Source organism: Somniosus microcephalus, unplaced genomic scaffold, assembly GCF_052327205.1.
Source record: "Somniosus microcephalus isolate GS21.2 unplaced genomic scaffold, FLI_Smic_1.0 unresolved_chr1, whole genome shotgun sequence".
Lineage (NCBI taxonomy): Eukaryota > Metazoa > Chordata > Chondrichthyes > Squaliformes > Somniosidae > Somniosus > Somniosus microcephalus.
In genome coordinates this window covers 120,090,349-120,109,091 of record NW_028225179.1, presented here as the reverse complement: position 1 = coordinate 120,109,091, position 18,743 = coordinate 120,090,349, and the positions used below count along the sequence as shown (strand labels likewise).

At 46.6% G+C, this 18,743-nt stretch overlaps 1 pseudogene; it reads right to left on the bottom strand.

Moving 5' to 3' along the window:
- Positions 1 to 2,116: 2,116 nt before the first annotated feature.
- LOC147095746 (E3 ubiquitin-protein ligase TRIM39-like) lies at positions 2,117 to 14,599 on the bottom strand (annotated as a pseudogene).
- Positions 14,600 to 18,743: the final 4,144 nt, after the last annotated feature.

The following is an 18,743-nucleotide window of genomic DNA, read 5'->3' as shown; positions in this document are numbered from 1 at the left end:
ATCAAGATTCATGGATTTAACACTCCTGACTTGTGCCTTGTAGATGGTGGAAAGTCTTTGGGGAGTCAGGAGGTGAGACACTCGCCGCAGAATTCCCAGCCTCTGGCCTGCTCTTGTAGCCACAGTATTTATATGGCTGGTCCAGTTCAGTTTCTGATCAATGGTAACTCCCAGGATGTTGATAGTGGGGGATTCAGCGATGGTAATGCCATTGAATGTCAAGGGGAGATGGTTAGAGTCTCACTTGTTGGAGATGGTCATTGCCTGGCACTTGTGTGGTGCGAATGTTACTTGCCACTTGTCAGCCCAGTTATGCACCTAGGTGCGTGGAATACGGGAATAGAGTATCACATGGGCGGCTGTGAATTAAAAGCGACTGGAAGGGAGAGGCTTGCGAGGTGCAAGTTCAGTGTCAGCAACTTAAGCCAAAACTAACAGGGCCTGGATTGTATTAGTCAGACGATTCAACAACAAAAAATCATTGGCCCGTAATTTCTGATAAGAGGCTTCCTGCGTGCAGAGGCCTCCTATCGGGAAAAAAATCTACGCCCTTACCTGAGGGCTCCCGAGGTCCGGACACTTCCGATCCTGGGCCTCTCCACAGTCGAAATGCGCAGGGCCCACGTATCCCAGAGGCGCAGGCGGTTCGCAAGCGTCCCTGGGATCACGTGGGCCAGGCGAGCCAATGAAAGAAGGGAATCGACCTTCCGATAGACCTGTCAAAAGTATGAATGGAGATCACTGAAAAAAGACACTAAAACATTTTTTTTTTTTAATTAAATCACGTTTTTAAAATGAGATAAAATATTTTAAACAAAAATTTAATTTTTTGAAAAAAAAATTAAAGTTTTTTACGGGGCTAAAAATAAACTTTTAAAAGTATTTTGAAATTATAAATGAGTGAAAAAAAAAAATTTTCAAACTTTTTTAATCTCTTATGCTGGTAAAAGCAGGCCTTACGCCTCTGCTTTTACCAGGCATAAGATTTCTAAGGGTTTTCAGCGGGTGGAGGTTCTTCAGAAAGCGGAACTCTCCACACCTGTACGCATCGGAAAATATGGGCCAGCATCACCAGAAGAGGCTCTGCTGAGGTCTTAGCTGAATCAGCTGGTTGCCCACCTGTAGAAATACCTTTTGATGCTGATGCAGGTACAGAGTCGGGGAGTGAGGGTGAACCCCAGCCTAATTCTGTTGAACTATAAAGGTAGACTTGGTGCCTTGGGTTTGAAGTCTCTGGACAGATATAAGAATGTAGGAGGTGGATTGATTTAGATGTTTAAAATGATTATATAGTCATAGCATTTAGCTAGCTAGACTTCAATGGAAAGGGAAATCAGGAGAGGGGCAAAACAGGCACCCAATTCAATATCCTGACTCCCCAAAGCCTTTCCACCATCTACAAGGCACAAGTCAGGAGTGTGATGGAATACTCTCCACTTGCCTGGATGAGTGCAGCTCCAACAACACTCAAGAAGCTTGATACCAGCCAGGACAAAGCAGCCCACTTGATTGGCACCCCATCCACCACTTTAAACATTCACTCCCTCCAACACCGGCGTACCGTGGCTGCAGTGTGTACCATCTACAAGATGCACTGCAGCAACTCGCCAAGGCTTCTTCGGCAGCACCTCCCAAACTTGCGATCTCTTCCACCTAGAAGGACAAGGGCAGCTGGCGCATGGGAACACCACCACCTCCAAGTTCCCCTCCAAGTTACATACCATCCTGACTCGGAAATATATCGCCGATCCTTCATCGTCGCTGGGTCAAAATCTTGGAACTCCCCCCGCTACCAGCACTGTGGGGGTACCTTCACCAGTGGTTCAAGAAGGTGGCTCACCACCACCTTCTCAAGGGCAACTAGGGATGGGCAATAAATGCCGGCCTTGCCAGTGACGCCCACATCCCATAAGCGAATTTAAAAAAAATCACCCATTGTTCAAATTACTCCCCCCACCCCACCCCCCATGAGGGGGCCCATTACCGTCTTTCCTCATACCTGTATGTAATAGAACAGGAAAGGGTTACAAAGTGCACTATAAATATTCCTGTTACTGTGCGCGTGGCCAAAAATTGCCATTTTACTCAATGATGTGAGAAAAAACCCATTAATTTATCAAGAGGGGTTATCCCGAGTGTATCGAGACACTGCCAGAGTCTGATAATAATTAAATATTCTTGACGCCTGTAAGGGGAGCAGTTTCAGCAACTCCCCATTACAACTACTGCGGGCGGTCTGATAATTAAATGTTCCTTATCCCTGCAGGGGGAGCAGTGACAGGGACCCCCTGTACAGTAAATGCTGAAGCAAGGATAGATTTTCTTGGTGAATGTGCCAGTGAAAGTGAACAGGTCGGACAAGTCGCCAGCGTTGGATATGGATACTTGTCCTCTTTCACAATCTAAGTGAACTCCGAGCTTCTGGGGGCTCGCTTTCAGGTAAAGAGGGGTGGTGAGCGAGCTCTGAGCTTTATACCTCCTGCTCCACAGCCCCGACTCCATCCTAGGGTACAGTGCGTAAAGTTCCTTCCTCGTCACAAACTCCCGCACCACTCCCACTCCCCAACCCGTGTTGTTTCCCAATTCCACCTCCCAGCAATGTGTGCCCGATGTGAATCCCTCAGACCCCAGCACGCAGCGCCGGTTTCTGAATCTTTCCGGGTTGTCTGGAAGCTGTTGCTCCCTGCCCGCGACTGTTACTGTCCTGCAGTTATTGGATAGAAGGAGCCAGGGGTTTGCCGTTTTGGCATCCAGGATCAGAGGAGCTGGAGCTGGAACTGAAAGATAGAAATATTGAGTATTTCTTGCTTTGGGAGGCAAACAGTTACATGGACATTTCTTCTCTGGAAGTCCCCCCACCTCCTGTCTGAATTTAAACTGGACCGGAGTAAAGCCAGGGTCAGTACCACCAGCTGCAGATATCCCATGCACAGAGATTATGGAGTATATTTATTACTTGCCCCTTGGCTGTAAAAGTGAGGGTGGGGGATAATTTGATGTAAAATGGAGGGGGGGGGTGTTGAAGTGAAATTGGGCATTTTTTTCATTCATTCACGGGGTGTGGGCGTCGCTGGCAAGGCTGGCATTTATTGCCCATCCCTAATAGCCCTTGAGAAGGTGGTGGTGACCCATCTTATACAACCGAGTGCCTCGCAGGGCCATTTCAGAGGGCAGTTAAGAGTCAACCACATTGCTGTGGCTCTGGAGTCATTTATAGGCCAGACCGGGTAAGGACGGCAGATTTCCTTCCCGAAAGGACATCAGTGAACCAATTGTGTTTTTACGACAATCTGGTTGTTTCATGGTGTTTCATTACGAACACTAGCTTTTTATTCCAGATGTATTTAATTAACTGAATTTAAATTTCTCAACTGCCGTGGTAGGATTTTAACTCACGTCACTGGATTATCAGTCCAGGCCTCAGGATTTTGGGTGCAAAATAAGCAGATACGACAGGCCTGATATTCAGTTCTATTGGAGTCTTTGAGGGAAAAATTGGGTCCTGCCATCTTTGGGGCTAGCGCCCCGAAAAAGTTAGCACCCCGCACCCAAAATTGGATGGTAGTGCCCCAAGCAGGAGGCGGGGCGCTATTGGAAGCACTCCACCTCCCTCTTGGGGCGCTCCAGCCAATATCACGGCGCTACGTGCTGCAGCAGTACTGCAGGCCTCTCTCTCCTGATTAAAGGGCAGGGGCCTACCGCAGCGCGAACCTGGGCCCTTTTGGGCCACCAGGGAGCGGGGTGCAGGCAAAAGAGCCCGGCACTCAAGAAGAGTGCCGGGCTGCCCGATCGCGGCTGGCACCCCGCGGGAGGGGGGCAGAGGGGGCAGGTGCTGGCAGGATGCCAGCAACAAAAATGGCCACCCAGCACCTACCTTTTAAATATCAGCCCCCGCCCCTCGCCGCACATAGGCCCCCCTGACTCTGTCGGGCATAGTGCCAGCAGTATATCAGGGGGCATGACCCAAGTTTGCGGCCGGGGCGCTGCACTCGGCAATGACGTCATCGGGGCGCTAACAGGAGGTGCAAAGCAATCGAATTTTGCCCCCTATGTGAGACTGCTTGTTTTCGGTCCCCGCCCATCTGCACTCCCGTTGATGATTGCCATCTCCCTGTACCCACAGGTAATAGACGAGATCGGCACTGAGGACAGGAAAGCACGATTAGAAATCATCAGGAATAGTTAAAATGCAGAGCATCCAGAACAAAATCAAATTGCAACGCATATATTAGAAACATAGAAAAATAGGAGCAGGAGTCAGCAATTCGGCCCTTCGAGCCTGCTCCACCATTCAATACGATCATGGCTGATCCTCTATCTCAATACCATATTCCCGCTCTCTCCCAATACCCCTTGATGCCTTTTGTCTCCAGAAATCTATCTATCTCCTTCTTAAATATATTCAGTGACTTGGCCTCCACAGCCTTCTGTGGTAGAGAATTCCACAGGTTCACCACCCTCTGAGTGAAGAAATTTCTCCTCATCTCAGTCCTAAATGTCCTACCCCGTATCCTGAGACTGTGACCCCTCGTTCTCGACCCCCCAGCCAGGGGAAACATCCTCCCTGCATCCAGTCTGTCTAGCCCTGTCAGAATTTTATACATTTCAATGAGATCCCCTCTCATTCTTCTAAACTCTAGTGAATACAGGCCTAGTCGACCCAATCTCTCCTCATACAACAGTCCTGCCATCCCAGGAATCAGTCGGTATTGTGGAAAAAATTGTTTCTTTATTACTTTAGATTGAATAATTATTCATAATTCATTAATTATTTTTAATTTACCTAGTTTTTGAACCTTGTTTTGTTTCTAACTCAAATTCTTTCGTTCATAGAATCTGTTTACAACACCAATATATTTCTACTACATTTCACCTAATTCACCACCTGCCCAACTAAAACACAATGGGGTACAGGTTTCCCTTGGGCGGTGTCGCAAAATGGGCGGCATTGCATCGCCATCCCGTTATAGGCCACGCTCCATATTCAGTTCGATGGACTTCACTGAAAGTGGCCATCGGACTGGGCCTACAAGGGGAGGCCCATGCTATACCACCCATTTTGCGCTGTCTCTGAAGATAAATTTCTCCAGCAACCTTACCTGGGCCGACGATCTTCGACATACGCTTCCAAGCTGCGTACACCAGAGGGATCTTGAAGTCCACTCGTCTGAGATCAGAACAACTTGGGTTTGGTTTTTTTTTTAATCCGGCCCCTGGATCTGTAAACATGACGCATTTAATATATTTTAAAGATCCATCTCAATTATTTCGCTTAAGTAAAATGCTATGTTGATTGAGCGCTGTTTGCTGTGATTCCGCTGCTTTTATTTAAATCCAGTGGTCATTGTTGTGTATTTAAATGCTCTATCATCGAGAAGAATGGATTTGGTAAATTCAAAATTGTAAATTAATTTAAGAGTGCCATAGATGTGAGCAAGCATTATTACATAGAATTTACAGCACAGAAACAGGCCTTTAGGTGCAACTGGTCTGTGCCGGTGTTTATGCACCATACAAGTCTCTTTCCACCCTAATTCAGCTAACCCTATCAGCATAACTATCTATTTCTTTCTCCCTCATGTACTTATCTCGCTTCGCTTTAAGTGCATCTGTGCTATTTGCATCAACCACTCCCTGTGGTAGCAAGTTCCAGATTCTAACCAGTCCCTGGGTAAAGAAGTTTCTCCTGAATACCTTATTGGATTTATTAGTGACTGTCTTATATGTTAAAATGCACAGAGGACATAGCATAAGATATCAAAGAAACTGGTCAATAAGAGAAATATTTAAAAGTTATGATGGCATTTGAGAAATAAGTTGGTGAAATGTATAATCCATAGGTTTTATTTTACGTTCATTATGACACAAAATGAAGAGCTTAGAAACTAATTATCATTGAAGAAAGTATTGGGAGGCCTACAGGCATGATAAAATTATTTCAAAAATAAGAGAGGATTCTGATGGAAATGGGGGAGCGGTGGAAAAGCATATAACAGGCGCCGATGCGATACCACCTGGTTAGTGTGCCTGCCCACGTTCCATCAAGGTTAGGGAGCTGGAGGGAGAATCACTCCATTCTAAACAATTCAGTTAACATCAGTTCTGTTTTCACAATAGTTTGTAAACCAGTTTTAACAATCCACTTGATTTACATTTTAGCGGTATTGTTTCTGAATTCACATCAGCCATTAGTTGTGCAAACGGTGAAATCGTGCATGTGTTGCTCACAATTTCCATCTATTCAAATTATAATAATGGAAATCGTGGTTAGTGTGAGTAAGTGTGACTTGGAGGGCAACGTCAATCGGCCGCCCTTTATACACAGCGCCTGAGATTCAGTTCCATTGCAGTCTTTGAGAGAATTAGACATGTAAAAACAAAATGCTGCTGTAAACCACCTCCCACCTGCCCCAGAATGTCACACAGGGTCGATAGGAGATGATGATATGATTATATCGGTTAAAGCAACGCAAGTCGAGACTCCCCTGATAGCTTAGGGAGTTCAGCCAGTGAGTACGTTTTTTTTAGTTTATGGGATGTGGGCGTCACTGGCAAGGCCAGCATTTATTGCCCATCCCTAATTGCCCTCGAGAAGGTGTTGGTGAGTCGCCTTCTTGAACCGCTGCAGTCCGTGTGGTGAAGGTACACCCACAGCGTGTTAGGGTGGGGGTTCCAGGATTTTGACCCAGCGACGATGAAGGGTCGGCGATATATTTCTAAGTCAGGATGGTGTGTGACTTGGACGGGGAACTTGAAGGTGGTGGTGTTCCCATGCGCCTGCTGCCCTTGTCCTTCTAGGTGGAAGAGGTCGCGGGTTTGGGAGGTGCTGCCGAAGAAGCCTTGGCGAGTTGCTGCAGTGCATCTTGTAGATGGTGCACACTGCAGCCACGGTACGCCAGTGGTGGAGGGAATGAATGTTTAAGGTGGTGGATGGGGTGCCAATCAAGCGGGCTGCTTTGTCCTGGATGGTGTCGAGCTTCTTGAGTGTTGTTGGAGCTGCACTCATCCAGGCAAGTGGAGAGTATTCCATCACACTCCTTACTTGTGCCTTGTAGATGGTGGAAAGGCTATGGGGAAAGGGCAGGGCAGTGCGACTAATTGGACAGATCTTTCAAAGACCTGGCACGGCAATGATGGACTGAATGGCCTCCTTCTGTGCTATGATATATGCTTCTATAATCCTATGACTATTCACAGGATGATATGCACCAGGGATTTAGTTTGTAGAAAGAAAAATATCACATACCTGTCAATAATCAACTTGACATCCTAAAAAAGAGAATAGAAAATTTTACAGGGAGTTGGAGACAAATTTTAAGCAGTGAATATTTATTTCCCCAAAAACGGTGACTGATGCGATTATCATCCGTTTTACACAATCGGCAAATGTTAAATTTATGCCTGAAGAGTTTTGATAGGTTTCAGCGCTGAATTAAAAATATCAAGAAAATGGCAAGGAGTAGAAAATTTGTCTTGGGTAGTCGCACAAAACGGGCAGAATCACACGGGCCCCCTGTTTTATACCCCACCCTATATTCAGCTCAGCTGAAGTCAATAGAACTGAATATCGGGCGGGGCGTATAAGAACTAGCTGAAATGGTCCCGCCCACCTTGGGTACTGCCTCGGACGAATTTATACCCCCAGAAATTTTACTTAACTATAATTAATTAGTTTGAACTCATAAATTTAAATGCATTCACCTACGCCATTAATTTTCAGTCCGTGGCTGCAGCAGTAAATTCAGGAAATTTGAGATCACCGTTGACTTAACTGGGGGTGTGGAGCTATGATAACCAATTTTTTTCAGTTTTGGTGGAGGTATTCACAGAGCAAAAGTCCCAGGAAATTATGATGTAAATGATTTACAGCATTAGTTACGCCACATCATCATTTCCTGGGACTTCCTGGTCTCATTGAAATGTATAAAATCGAAACTGACAGTAATCGGGTGCAACTCCAATTTCACACCTCGCCCAATTTTACTCTCCATTGAAGTCAGTGGAGGGTAATATTGAGCGGGGTGTAAAAGCGGCGTTCCACCCGATTCTGTGCGTTTCCCGCCGACGAGTTAGGTTAAAAATATCACCTCAGAACCAGATAGATGTACCCTGTTGTTAAGTGATCAAACCAATTTGGACTGCTTGTATTTAATATAAATGGGGATGAGATCCCTGTCATACAGTTTGATTCTAAAGTGTCAGTTGTGGCTCAGTGGGTAGCACCCTCACCTCTGAGTCAGAAGGTTGTGGCTTCAAGTCTCCAGGCACTTGAACACAAAAACCCAGGCTGACACTCAAGTGCGGAGGTGCCGTCTTTCAGATGAGACATTAAACCGAGGCCCCGTCTGCTCTCTCAGGTGGACGTAAATAGATCCCACAGCACTAGATCGAAAAAGAGCAGGGGCGTTCTCCCCGGTGTCCTGGGCCAATATTTATCCCTCAATCAACATCACTGCAACAGATAATTTAGTCATTAACACACTGCTGTTTGTGGGAGCTTGCTGTGCGCAAATTGGCTGCTGCGTTTTCCACATTACAACAGTGACTAGACTTCAAAAAGTACTTCATTGGCTGTAAAGCGCGTTGGGACGTCCGGTGGTCATGAAAGGCGCTACATAAATGCAAGTCTTTTGTTTTCTTCTTTCTTTTAAAGAGACTAAATGAAACACAAAGAAACGCGCTTCACTTTATGTCACCCACAAGACATGTTGGAAAAGAAGCAGTGGAGAGAAATCTATATATTTCTGCTATTGTTTTTTCAATGAATAAAGAATACATTGCCCGGGGTGTCGACCAGTTACTGAATATAGTTTTATCGTAGAAAATTAAGTAGCGGCAACGTGGAACTTGAGCCTAATTATAATGGCCCAGTTTAGATTTTTTTTTAAATTTGCACTGGCATTCAGAATCCTGAAGAATTGAAAAGTTTGTTTAAATCTGAAACAGACTCAAACACAAATCGTTCTGAATGAAACATTCTCCCAGATTATTGCATTCCAAGCCAGCAGTTACGCGCTTGGCATTGATATCTCTGCATCTGTTCCCCAAGTTGATAGTGGGAATTGGATATATACTTGAAAAGAAAAAAAATCACAGGGCTATGGGGAAGGATCAAGGGAGTGGAACTAATTATGGTAATAAATCCAATAAAAATGTCATGAGAAAATCTTTACCCAGAGATTGTGGGCCTGCTCCTGGGCCTGGCTAAAAGAGCCATCAATTGGTCCAGGCAGCGGGCGGTCGAGGGGGTCGTCCAGCCGGATTACCTGCCTCTCTTCCGCGGCCATGTTCGCGCCCGGGTGGCCCTGGAGATGGAGCACGCGGTGTCCGCCGGTGCGCTTGAGTATTTCCGCGACCGGTGGGCGCCGCGGGGACTGGAGTGCATCATCAACCTGGAAAACCAAATTTTAATTTGATTTGTTAAGTTTTAGTTGAACTTTTGTTTACAGTCCAATTTGGGTTTTTTGGGTATAAACAAAATCTTTACCCAGAGATTGTGGAACTTGCTATCGCATGGAGTGGTTGAGGCGAAGAGCACAGGTACCTTAAAGAGGAAGCTGGGTAAGTGCACGAGGGAGCAAGGAATAGAGAGTTATGCTGATCGGGTCAGATAATGTAGGATGGCCAGAGGCTCCTGTACTGCATAAACATCAGCACAGACCAGAAAGGTCAAATGGCCTGAAATAACAACAGGAAATGCTGGAAACACTCAGCAGGCCAGGCAGCATCCGTGGAGAGAGAAACAGAGTTAACGTTTCAGGTCTGCGACCCTTCATCATAACTGGAAAAAGTTAGGGATGTAACAGGTTTTAAGCATGTGCAGAGGCAGAGAAGGGGGAGGGGAGGAAAGAACAAAAGGGACGGTCTGTGATAGGGTGGAAGGCAGGAGAGGGTAAATGTTGCAAATGGGGATGGCAGGATCATCAACAGCTACCGCCTGAAAAAATAGGGGCAGGGGTTATGGTCTGAAATTGTTGAACTCAATGTTGAGTCCAGAAGGCTGTTACATCTCCAGCTTTTTCCAGTTCTGACGAAGGGTCACAGACCTGAAACGTTAACTCTGTTTCTCTGGATGCTGCCTGGCCTGCTGAGCCTTTCCAGCATTTTCTGTTGTTATTTCAGATTTCCAGCATCCGCAGTATTTTGCTATTGGGTCAAATAGCCTGTTTGTGTGCTGTAAATCCTATGTAATTCTTTGTACATAAGAACATAAGAAATAGGAGCAGGAGGAGACCATTTGGCCCTTCGAGCCTGCTCCGCCATTCAATAAGATCATGGCTGATCTTCTACCTCATCTCCACTTTCCCGCACTATCCCCATATCCCTTGATTCCCTTAATATTCAAAAATCTATCGATTTCTGTCTTGAATATACTCAGCGACTGAGCCTCCACAGCCCTCTGGGGTAGAGAATTCCAAAGATTCACCACCCTCTGAGTGAAGAAATTTCTCCTCATCTCAGTCCTAAATGGCCGACCCCTTATTCTGAGACTGTGACCCCTGGTTCTAGACTCCCCAGCCAGGGGAAACATCCTCCCGGCATCTACCCTGTCAAGCCCTGTAAGAATTTTGTATGTTTCAACGAGACCACCTCTCATTCTTCTAAACTCCAGAGAATATAGGCCTAGTCTACTCAATCTCTCCTCACAGGACAATCCCCCCATCCCAGCCAGGGGGAACATCCTCCCTGCATCTAACCTGTAAGAATTTTGTACGTGTCAATGAGATCACCTCTCATTCTTCTAAACTCTCGAGAATATAGGCCTAATCTACTCAATCACTCCTCACAGGACAATCCCCCCATCCCAGGAATCAGTCTGGTGAACCTTCGTTGCACTCCCTCTATGGCAAGTATATCCTCCCTTAGGTAAGGAGATCAAAACTGTACACAGTACTCCAGGTGTGGTCTCACCAAGGCCCTGTATAACTGTAGTAAGACATCCTTGCTCCTGTACTCAAATTCTCTTGTAATAAAGGCATTTACTTTCCTAATTGCTTGCTGTACCTGCATGTTAACTTGCAGGTATGTAATTCAATAGCTCATTCAAAGAACCAAAAGAGACATGATGGGACAAACTGTCTCCTTCTTTGCTGTATGATTCTATGATAACAGGCACGTGCAAGACAGGGAGACGTCTCACCTTGAGTTTGATTAGCTGTCCTTCGTCTTCACTCTGACATTTGGAAATTTCTTCTATTTGTTTCTGAAGAAAATCCAGCACCCTTCACAGCTTCTCCTGAAAAAATTAGACAGGACCATCACCCAGTGTCGTCACATTGTTTCAGGATATTCCACATAACAGAAGCAACAACAACAACTTGCATTTATATAGCACCTTTAATGGGGGGGGGGAAACACAGTATGGCGGGAGACCAGGAGGATACCATGGAAATTCAAAGCCACACATTCCTACCTAAATAATATTTACTTACTATAGTCTGATACTATGTCATATGTTGCATAGCCCACTGTTTCAAAGGGCCCAGTACTCTTGCTCTGCATTCACCAGGGATAATTTTAACTTTGGCCAATAGTATAAAATGGGCGATATCAAAGTAGCCGCCCGTTATGCAGCACGTCTGATTTTCCTTTCCGTTGATTTACCAGAATGGTTCCGGGGATGGGGGATCTTAGCTACAAGGACAGGTTGGAGAAGCTGGATTTGTTTTCATTAGAGCAAAGGAGGATGAGGGGTGATTTGCTCAAGGTGTACAAGATTGTGACGGGTTTGGATAGGCTAGACGGGGAAAGGCTGTTCCCACTAGTTGATGGGACAAGGACTAGGGGACACAGATTCAAGGTTTTGGACAAGAGATACAGGGGGATGTGAGGAGAAACATTTTTACGCAGCGAGTGGTGAGGACCTGGAACTCACTGCCGATGGAAGTGGTGGAAGTGGAGACACTCCGGGGGAGATATTCGGTTTTTAGCGCCACCGATTAACGCCTAAAGAGGCCGAGAAGTGGGGCGCTAGCCAATTTCCGGGCGGGCGCAGGGCGCCTAGCACCTCGCCCCATATTGAGCATGCATTTAGCGCCGGCGCTAAATCTTAGCGCCCGCTCATGGGCGCAGGCTGATTATGACGTCATTTGAGTGTGCAACGACTTTTGGGCGCCCCGGACCGGAAATTCAGTGGCGCCCCCCTCCGTAGCGCCTGGCGCTAATAGTGACAGCTTACCTGGACCTTACCAAGTCGCTCTCGGGCTGGAGGAGCGTTATTTAAAGGGGACTGGTGTGGTTTAAAACCAGCAGCCATTTTTGGAGCACAACTTCCTCGAGAGCTCCAAAGAGTTGCTGAGCTGCACACTGAGAGCCATTTGACCACTGAGCCAGCGCAGGCAGACGATCTTCAGCCTTCTGACCATCACCTTGCTGTCGGTGAGCCTTGACAACGGGGAACCTTCCTGTGGGCACTTATTATGGGGGCTGCATTGGAGGGGAACGTCCTGCTGCTGAATCATCTGGAAAGGGCACTGAGACGCTGGGAGAGGGGGGCGGGCATGGCCAGATGGAGGAGGGCAAGCAGACGTCACCACAGCAGACCTTACACAGGCAGGGTTTTCCGACAGCAGTTTTCCTACATGAACATGTCGGAGGAGCAGTGTGTCAGAAGGCTGCGATTTAGAAAGGAGGTGGTGACTGAGCTGTGCCAGCTGCTTCAGCCAGATCTGCAGCCTCAGATAATGTGCAGGACAACTCTGTTGGTGGCTGAGAAGATGCCTGCTGGCCTGAACTTCTACGCGAGCGGCTCTCCTCAGGCTGCGCGTCAGAGGCTGATCAGAAGTAGCTTCTAGGCCCCTCTCACGGAATGCTTGCTGCCATTCCAAGAACAGGAATGGAACCGGTCTGATACCCCCAAGCCTGTGAAAGGCAAGATGCATGTAAATAGCAGGCATGGCCATTGTAAATGAAGAAAGCGTTTCATTACACAAAATGTGGTTCCTTCAAACATGAGAAAGCTATGGAAACAGAAAGCAAAACTAATACACTGACACATAACTGCCTCTCACAGCCGGGAGACTGTCCAAAACATAAATCACATTCCGACCATCTTCCTTGGCCTTGATTCCACTGCGCCAACCAAAGCATCCAATGCCCCATCAGTGAGGCGTTCCGCCCTCTGCCTCACCCTTTCCATGTCTTGCTAGGCTGGTGTGCCACAGGTCGGCTCCCACCGCTTTGAAGGCCTACAAGGCAGTGAGTGTGTCTGGTGATGCCAATTGACCTGCCCCTTTAAGAGCTGGCCGGCGCCAGTGTGTCTCAGGGATAGTGATTATTAACAGCACCCTCGCTGCGCCCTGCCGCCGCGAAATTGGGTTGCGCCGCCGGATTAGTGCCTTAAGAGTAGCGCGCAGCGCCTGATTTAGCGCCGCAATCACCTTTAGGGGCGCCGCAACCCAATATCACGCTAGGTGGCACTAAACTGTGCCTGGCGCTAAACTTTGCGCATCGCCAGGACTAGCGCCCCAAACGCGGCTATACCAAATTTCTAGGCCTCCATGTTTTCAAGGGGAGACTGGTTAGCTGGTTAGGCACTTGAGGGAAATAAACTTGCAGGGCTGCGGGGGAATGGGACTGACTGGATTGCTCTACAGAGAGCTGGCATGGACTTGATGGTCTGAATGGCCTCCTTCTGTGCCGTTATGACTCTATGAAGTCAATGGAAGGTAAAAGCAAAATACTGCGCATGCTGGAAATCTGAAAGAAAAGCAGAAAATGTTGGAAATACTCAGTAGGTCAGACATTTCAGGTCGATGACCTTTTGTCAGAACTAGAAGAAGCTGGAGAATTAACAGTTTATAAGCAAGTACAGAGGCGGGGAAAAAAAGGGGCGGCGAGGAGGAAAGAACCAAAAAGGGCTGTGATAGGGTGGAGGGCAGGAGAGATTAAATGACAAAATGGATGATGGTACGAGGCTAAAGGGGGTGGGAACGGGACAAGTAAAGAAACAAAAGATGGGTCTAGAGGAGCTGTAATTGGCAACAGCAGAACCTGGAAGACAATATTGGGTGCGGGGCGTATAATAGGCGTCCAATTTGCAGAAGGAGAGGTGCATAAGCGGAAAAACCCCAACCATATACGTGCACAGAGAAAGGCCGTACCATGTAAAGTTCAACCGCTTCATTTATAGGACTGACTGCATGGTCCTTGTGATCACGGGACGTGGAGCACACCACACAGATCGCCCTGTGATCGTCGCCACAGAACAGCTTCAACTTTTCATGGTGCTCTTCACAGTGGAACTCCCTCCTTGCCGGCGGCTGATCCAGGCTCAATTTCTTGACACTCTCCACAATGTTGGACACAAAGCGGTTGGGCCTGACATTCTTCTGAGTAAACTCGGTCCGACACTACGGGCAGGTCACCCTCCCTCTGACTGGTCCCCAATGCCGCAAAATACAGGCTCGGCAGAAGTTGTGCCCGCAGTCTATGGGTCACCGGATCGACGAAAAATTCCAAACAGATTGGGCAGGTCACTTCATTTTCAATCTTTTCCAATTCCTTTCCTGACGCCATTTCACAACTAGCTTCCTGGTCTAGTTTCTTACGTTCACTTTTGTAGCAAGCTACTGGTGGGAGGAGCCAGTTGAATGGTTTATTAAAGGGACAGTACTCGGCAGATGTTTCTCTTGGGACGTTTTGCTAGGTTAAAGGCGCTATATAAATGCAAGTTGTTGTTTAGCGAAGGAATGCATTCCAGAGGCACCTCACATGTGCCATGTTTTAGTGTAGGACACAATGCTGTTGTCTGTTCAAATTATTTTTATTAATCGGGATGTTGACATGAGGTAGAAGTTATGCTGCAGCTGTACAAAACTCTGGTTAGACCACACCTGGAGTACTGTGAGCAGTTCTGGGCCCCACACCTTGGGAAGGATGTATTGGCCTTGGGGGGAGTGCAGCGTAGGTTTACCAGAATGATACCCGGACTCCAAGGGTTAAGTTACGAGGAGCGATTACACAAATTAGGGTTATATTCCCTAGAATTTAGAAGGTTAAGGGGTGATCTGATCGAAGTTTTCAAGATATTAAGGGCAACAGATAGGGTAGATAGAGAGAAACTATTTCTGCTGGTTGGGGATTCTAGGACTAGAGGTTGCAGTCTAAAAATTAGAGCCAGACCTTTCAGGAGTTAAATTAGGAAACACTTCTACACACAAAGGGTGATAGAAGTTTGGAACTCTCTTCCGCAAACGGCAATTGATGCTAGATCAATTGTTAATTTTAAATCGGTGATTGATAGTTTTCTGTTAACCAAATGTATTAAGGCGGGTATATGTGACCTCGCTATTTTTCTGACTAAAATGTAATACCTCACATTTATCTGTGTTGAATTTCATTTGCCAACTATATGCCCATTCTGCAAGTTTATTAATGTCCTCCTGTAATTTGTTGCAGTCCTCCTCAATATTGACTATCCCCCCAATTTGGTGTCGTCTGCAAATTTAGAAATTGTATTTTTGATTCCAAAGTCTAAATCGTTAATATAAATTGTGAACAACAGTGATCCCAGCACTGATCCTATATGCATTAATCACTTACCTGAAATAAGAGCTCAGGTTATTCACTATATAGTTTCTTTCAAGGTCTTTGGGAAAAGCAAAGAAACTCTCAAATCCTCACAGGATGATGCCCCCACCCCCCTTTTTACCTTTCAACATTTGTTGATGCACCGATTGTATTCTGGAGAAACTTCCCAAATGCACATGCTTACAGTGCAGTAATGAGATAGTACGCTCTCGCTTAACTGCTGTGAGGTAAAATAATTCAGTCTAAGCCCAAAGGAGATGAGACTTTCAAGTAAAAATGTTAATGAAAGCACAGAAGGACCATGGCCCAGAAATTCGGGACTCCACAGCTGAGTACGTACGGGGTACTCACCTGTAAGCCCAATGGAAGTGCCGGTTTCCTGCATGCACTGCGCATGCGTGGGAAACCGGCACTTCCGTTCCCCTGAAAGAAGGGGTTCAGAGTTCGAACGCATGCGCGGGAGAGGCTGCGCGTGCGCATCAAACGTACGTTTTTTTTGCAGGTTTTCCCGGGAGGGTAAGTCTCCAGGAGTTACACTTTAAAAAAGCAGTCGCAAGGCCTGCTTTTTACAAGGTAAGTGTGAATTAATTAAAATTAAAACATTTTTTCCACAGGTTTATTATTTTTAAATACTTTAAAGAAAGGTAAGTTTACTTTTAGCCCCGTTAGAAAATAAAATTATTTTTTACAAAAATTTTAATTGTTTAAAATAGTTATTTCATGTAATTTATAGTTTATTTAAAAAATGTGATTTAAAAAAAAATGTATTTGAAGATTTAGTGATGTTTTGGGGCTTGTAGTATTTTTAAGTTTGACAGCCCTTCCTGTCAAACTTATGAATGGAGCATTCCCTGCTCCGACTGGCTCGCCATGGCCCACGTGATCCCAGGGGACGCTGCGAACTAACTGCGCCCCTGGGATACGCAAGCACTGCGCGCCGGCAGTTGGAGGAGGCCCAAGATCGGAATCCCACGCGGGCCCACAGCTCAATGGCCGGCACGCAAGGTAAGTGCAGGTCAGAGGCTTGCACCCACGGGAAGCCCCCGACCCGAATTTCTGGGCCCATGTCACGGAAACTCTGGGGCTGTTCTCCCGATCTCCTGCTGTGACTTCCTCCAATGATCGACGGAACTCCCAGCGATATGGCGCAAATGGCTGAAAACAGTGGTGTGTTTCAGTATTTTCTACTCTCACACTATTGTGTTAATTTAACTTCAGTGGTTCAGTGGGCAGCACTCTCACCTCTGAGTCAGAAGGTTGTGGGTTCATAGTCCCACTCCAGGGACTTGAGCACAAAAATGATTCCAGGCTGACACTCCCAGTGCAGTGCTGAGGGAGTGCTGCACTGTCAGAGGTGCCGTCTTTCGGATGGGATGTTAAACCGAGGCCCCGTCTGCTCTCTCAGGTGGATGTAAAAGATCCCGTGGCACTATTTCGAAGAAGAGCAGGGGCGTTCTCCTCAGTGTCCTGGGCCAACATTTATCCCTCAATCAACATCTGAAACAGATTATCTGGGTCACTATCACATTGCTGTTTGAGGGAGCTTGCTGTGCGCAAATTGGCTGCCGCGTTTCCCACATTACAGCAGTGACTACACGTCAAAAGAAAATACTTCATTGGCTATAAAGTGCTTTGGGACGTCCGGTGATCGTGAAAGGCGCTGTATAAATGCAACTCTTTCTTTCTTTAAATAGCTGTTAAGCCAGTCGATTGATGTGAACACTGGAATGAAGACACAAATCGTGTCCAGAGTCAGCCCCAATGTGGACAGATGTTGGGAGTTAATTTGGCCACGGGCAGTGGCAAAAAACGGGCGATAGCGAGGGAGCAGCTCGCTTTAGGCAAAGAAAATCAGGCGGGGTGTAAAATGAGCTGTTCATTCGCTATCGCCCGCTTTGCTCTTCCTCCCAGGATTAACTTCACCCCCATTGATCCCAATGGCAAATGGGAGCTTGCTCTTGGAAGTGTTTTAGTATTAACTAAGCCAATCCATAGCGGGGATGAAATTGAACACGGGCGGGGATGCAAAACAGGCGGTATCGGATTGGTCAGCTGTTATACCCTCCAGTTCCATTGACTTCAATAGAACTGAATATCGGGCATGTGGGAATACGGGCCGCCCATGTCCAATTTCACACCCATACCTTTTTTAACTATTCGCAGTGGGATCTGTGTATCATAAAATCATAGAAATTTACAGCACAGAAGGAGGCCATTCGACCCATCGTGTCTGTGCCGGCCGAAAAAGAGCTCTCCACCCTAATCCCACTTTCCAGCTCTTGGTCCGTAGCCTTGTAGGTTATGGCACTTCAAGTGAATATCCAAGTACTTTTTAAATGTGATGAGGGTTTCTGCTTCTACCACCCTTTCAGGCAGTGAGTCCCAGACCCCCACCACCCTCTGGGTGAAGAAATTTCCCCTCAACTCCCCTCTAATCCTTCTACCAATTACTTTAAATCTAGGGCCCCTGGTTATTGACCTCTCTACTCAGAGAAATAGGTCCTTCCTATCCACTTTATCTAGGCCTCTCATAATTTTATACACCTCAATCAAGTCTCCCCTCAGCCTTCTCCGTTCCAAAGAAAACATCCCCAGCCTATCCAATCTTTCCTCATAGCTAAAATTCCCCAGCCCAGGGAACATCCTTGTAAATCTCCTCTGCACCCTCTCTAGTGCAATCACATCCTTCCTGTAATGTGGTGACCAGAACTGAATGCAGTACTCTAGCTGTCGCCTAACTATTGGTTTATACAATTCAAGCATAACCTCCCTGCTCTTATATTCTATGCCTCAGCTAATAAAGGAAAGTATCCTGTATGCCTTCTTAACCATCTTATCTACCTGTCCTACTACCTTCAGGGATCTGTGGACAGGCACTCCAAGGTCCCTCTGTTCCTCTACACTTCTCAGTATCCTACCATTTATTGTGTATTCCCTTGCCTTGTTAGCCCTCCCCAAATGCATTACCTCACACTTCTCCGGGTTGAATTCCATTTGCCACTTTTCTGCCCATCTGACCTGTCCATTGATATCTTCCTGCAATCTACAGCTATCTTCCTCACTATCAACCACACAGCCAATTTTTGTATCCCCTGCAAACTCCTTAATCATGCTCCCTACATTGAAGCCTAAGTCATTGATGTATACCACAAAAAGCAAGGGACCTAGGGCTAGATTTTCAGTTGCTAGCGCCAGCAGTTAGCGCCTTAAGA